The sequence below is a fragment of the Branchiostoma floridae genome, chromosome 3 (assembly GCF_000003815.2).
Source record: "Branchiostoma floridae strain S238N-H82 chromosome 3, Bfl_VNyyK, whole genome shotgun sequence".
Classification (NCBI taxonomy): Eukaryota; Metazoa; Chordata; class Leptocardii; order Amphioxiformes; family Branchiostomatidae; genus Branchiostoma; species Branchiostoma floridae.
This window is the reverse complement of record NC_049981.1, coordinates 3,324,545-3,329,478: the sequence shown is the minus strand read 5'-3', so window position 1 is coordinate 3,329,478 and position 4,934 is coordinate 3,324,545.

Here is a 4,934-nt window from a genome sequence, read left to right as displayed (position 1 = left end):
TGTCTATAAACCGATATAAGATATGGAGCAGGTAGGAGACATGTTCCTTAGAAACATTCGATAAAAACAGTAAAAAGGAACAGCCATTTATCTTAATCTGCTCAGAAAGAAAAATAGGAATTTGTTACATAAATGTAGGTGTCCAAAATTAAAATGTTTTCAATTTTTCTCTGCCCTCTATCAATTAAGTCTATCCATGATTTTATTAACTGTGGTCTAGGTGAACAGATCTTACCTCATTTCTTCCATTAGACAGCTTTCCAGACGTCCGTCGCTGACTCGAAGCGATCCGAAGATGTCTCCTAACGGACCTGAATAAGATTGTGGTGAGAACGTGGATACAGTAAGTCTATAACATCCGTGGCGCTCCTAACAATGTTTGTTGATAGCAAGTCACCAACTTTGTTAACCCCTATGGTACCATTGCACCATGCGATTTGAAACAAACCTACAATTGCTTATCAAACGACCTGCAAACGGACATTTCAAATGTCATTTAGTATTGACCGTTGACCCTACCGAGTGACCACTAGTAGGAATAATGATTTAACAGGACACCTGAAGAAAATTCTATGTCATCAGCTCACTATAGCTCACTTAGCACGTTAAGCTGAATACGTCTTTGAAATCAGTCTTTTTTTAACTGTAGGTTTTACCCTTAGGCCTAAAAGATTGATAAATATAAAAAAAAAATTCTGACACAAAGCTAGATAAGGGACCCTAATTGAAGTAATCTGTAACAGATGACACAAAATTACTCACATCATTGCTCTTATAGTATGTAATAAAGGTAATGACAACAATCTCATGAAAAAGACAAAAGCTCAACACACAAATGAAACAAATGTGCCACTGTTTTGGTTGTACACACTACCCCCTAATCTAGTGAACCAACATTCCCAAACAATCGGAAAATGTTCAAAACATTATAAGGCACATTAGGCGACAAAGAAAATAGATTTTGATTACAAAATTGAAACTCATTCAACGTAACACTGCGATAGATCTGTCTTTTAATTAAATTAAGAGATAAATATGTGTAGTCACACATGCACACAGGGTCACCTTTAAGTGTGATTTGTGCCAGGTGAAATTGTAGCTAGGTAATGTTAAAAAGCAGGTGTGAACATATATACAGCCCTTGTAGTTAGAGCTCAAAGTGTGGGTGGGACAAGGGGATGAGGCAGTTAGAAATGGTCTGTCCCAACCTGAACGCTCCATCCTTCTGCAGGAAGAAATGGACTGTCCCCACCTGAATGAACCCCCCAGAAATAAGAAATGGACTAGCCCCACCTGAATAACCCCTCCTTCAGCAAGTTCTAAGTACTTGACACACACGTACACACGAGGAACATTGTACGATGGACGCTTGGCCAAACAGAAAACAGTGCACGTAATACAGCTTGCCGTCCGTTTATTTCTATTACCTGCATAAGTTATGGAGATGATCGTCAAAATTTGCATAATCAACTGTCTTGCTACATTCTGCTATACTGAAGGAACATACTGTATGAATATCGAAAGTGTAACAGCTTTTTGTAATTTTGAAATTGATATGCAAATTATTACCTCATTTGCATAAATTCAACATCTCATTGTAATCTTGATAACAATTATATTGGACGAAAAGATTAAACACCTATCATTTGACAGTAAGGTTGAATTAGTAGTTTTCATTTGAAATTATGATAATGAGCTCCCTCAGAGATACACTATATAGCAATTATAGCAATTATCTATTCAAATAAAATAACAACATATATTCCGTCAAATCAGAAAAATAACTCTTCCTTACGTATTGAGAGAGAGGAGCTCCGGTGTAATTTTTCCGACTACTACTATATCTACGCGACTCAACCTCTGCTTGGAGAGTAACCCAGGCTAACAACACCACTGCTGGACTCCTAGCTCCATGGCCACATGCCGGTATCTCATTTGGCCCAGCGGGATGGGGAACGTGCCACGCGAACTACTAAGTACCACTGAAGTGACACACGACTTCCAAACAGATCTGTGTCGTCATTAGCCTCCATAGCGGGCTCTCTGGGTCTTTTTGTCTTTGGGCTTATAAAACACTTCTGCTGCATATGTGCATCTTTGTTATTCTCTATCTTATTGCAATAAAAGCAGGCTTTGAATCCAGTATATCATCACAAACATTTATTCTATTGGACACAAAGACTATCGATCTAGTAAGTTACAATACTTACACACATTTAGCCCCTTAGCAGTCCCTTAGCCTTTAGTTAGGGAACCGCCCCTCGTTAGAACCCTTCCTATCATCAACGAAAAAACCCGGTCTACTGCATACCAAACTCATATAGAGTGAGACCAACATCATGTGAATGTCCGCTGTGCTCTGACATGAAAGCGGACATGGCCAAATACTGAAATAGTGGAATTGTGGGAAAGCTTGGCTTGTTTACACCAGGCGATCATCTTTCAATTTCTTGGCAGGCGAACCGGAGAGGGTCATTCACGTGACCCGATGCTGGTACTACAGCGACGTCCCTCGAGCCCCGTACATGCTCAACCTGATTGCACCACCAGTCCAAATTTCAAGTAACTTGCTATGTGTTTGAATCTTGAGAAATATATATACATATATCCGAACGATGAGGTTTTAAAAGAAAACTGTACCGTTATCCTTGAGAGTCGCCCGGAACAACTTATTGTGCTGGGACTATCGCATCCTTCCAAACAGCTAAGCTTTGATTGTATCTGTTACCAAAACACTTCCAGATGCCCGCGCACATAAAAACTGTCATCTGAAGTCAGAAATTCAGGTCAAGATTCGACAAGTAAATGGAATCTCAACCGCACTCTACAACTAGAAAGTGTTAGAAAACCCACAAAGGCAAACAGTGACGATCAACTGATGAGAGACCAGCCAAACTTCGAACTCAGAAGTCCTACCTGCCTTGTAACGATCTACACTACCCAACTCGATCCCCCCTCCTCCAGCCTAACAACATATCGTCTCCCCAAAGAACATGTCCATAAGTTTTATATACATCAAGAGGATCACTGTATAATTTCAGAAAGGAGTTCTACATACCAAAGAACATTGTGGAGCTGTCCATTCGGAAGCAGGCGTGTATCGCTAGAAATGTCTTTTCCCGTGAAGATAAGGCGTCAGCGCGCCTGACAGTTCATCAAATGTTCTCCATATTTGTTACAGCAGGATTTGTCCGTTCAAGGTACGCCCTCATCTGTCCGTTGCCGGGATGCCATTTTGGTACGAAGATACTGCAGTAGGCCACGAAATAAGTTGAACTCGAAACTGTTTTAACTGTGAGAAAAGTAGTAGACCCAATGGCTTGACCATAGCTTATCTGAACTGTTGATCACTGTTTCACTAGTTCGACCCCCTAGCCTGTTGATGACCCCGGCCCGCCAGATGTTGGCCCGCCCGCCGCCGTGTCACACTGAAAGGTGACCCAGGCTTGTATTACAAGACCCTATTCTTCAAGCAGATGTTGGGTTAGTGAGGAGGAAAAGCGCTGGTCGGGACCCCCGCTTGGAGATTATGTGTGAAGCGTTTCTGCAGGTTTCTGTTTGCCCGGTGTTTGTTTTTCCTACAGGTGAATGTTCAATTCTACAGTTAACCTACCCGAATAAACTCTACGCTACACATATAAGACATATAAGATCGTATAAAGTAAATAGGAGAAGGTGAGGACGGAAACAGATTGAATTGTCGGAGGAAAACATAGACATTACCTTATTGTTACAGCACGGCTGATATCTATTATCAAATGTCATGGTCAAGCCCTGTACGTGTATTTTTACTTGTTGAACTACTTCACACATTTCCAAACGTACACATCTGAACTGTACCCATTACTAAAAAGCGTCGTGGTGGGTTATCTGTTGCGGTTAGACGACCTTAGACGTTAGAACTCACGTTGAAAAATTACTGTGAACTGAATCTCTGAGCCAGCTTTATGAGAAGCTCCGACTGGTTTTGTCATACTAAAATTTATAAGGGGAGGTTTGGCTCTCAAATTTTTAACTTGGTCGGTCCTCTTGTTAATTATTCAACCTGTACATTGTGGTTAGACGCTATATGTATGCCTACCAGCATAACTCTTTAACCAGAGGTTTGACTCTGCGTGGGGAGTAATGCTAGGAGGCATAAGGCCACAGCAGGTAAATTTTATTGATGACATCCTCTGCAGACTGGAAAAAAACACAAGATGGGAAATGTTCAAGATCGACACGATAAACATTGTAACAAGAATTAAAGTGACAAAATATGGCATTAAAACCAACAAGGCCTTCATCCCTCTCAGTCGTTCACTATAGTTTAGTCAAAGTGACACTAGTGTGATGCGATAGACAGGTATTGATAACCTTGTTGGCAACTACACTCGTTACTTTTATAAATGTTGGTGCCACTGTTACAACTATAATCCATCATGTTTCACATCTACAACTACAGTCAAGGCTCTAGTGTCGATTCTAGTGCCAATTCTACATACAATTTATAGGTTACAACACAACTTATTTACCTATTTTGGTCTGTCTGACCAACCTTAAAACCAGGCGAAGATTAACGAGCCCGTCGATGTCATCCATAAAATTTACTTGCTGTGGCCTGGAAAACAGGCACCAGGGCGGATAGACGGCCGGTGACACCAGTAAAAGGCCAGACCCGAAACCAAACCTAGCAGTACTTCCCACGCAGAGGTTCGGCTCCGGCTCCGGTGGTCGACTTATTTTCGGCCCCGGATTTTCCCTGAATAGTTTGGTCGACAACACCTTAAAACAACCGGAGCAGAACTTCTACTTCGAGAGTAGGAAACGATTTTTTTTGCCAATTTTTATAAGTGTGGAAATGACTTATGTAGTTTGCAGCCCTACGGAGGAACTCTAGTCTTCCCCAGGGGCAGGTCAAATTTCCTTGGCTGCTTGTTGTTTATATGCTGCAT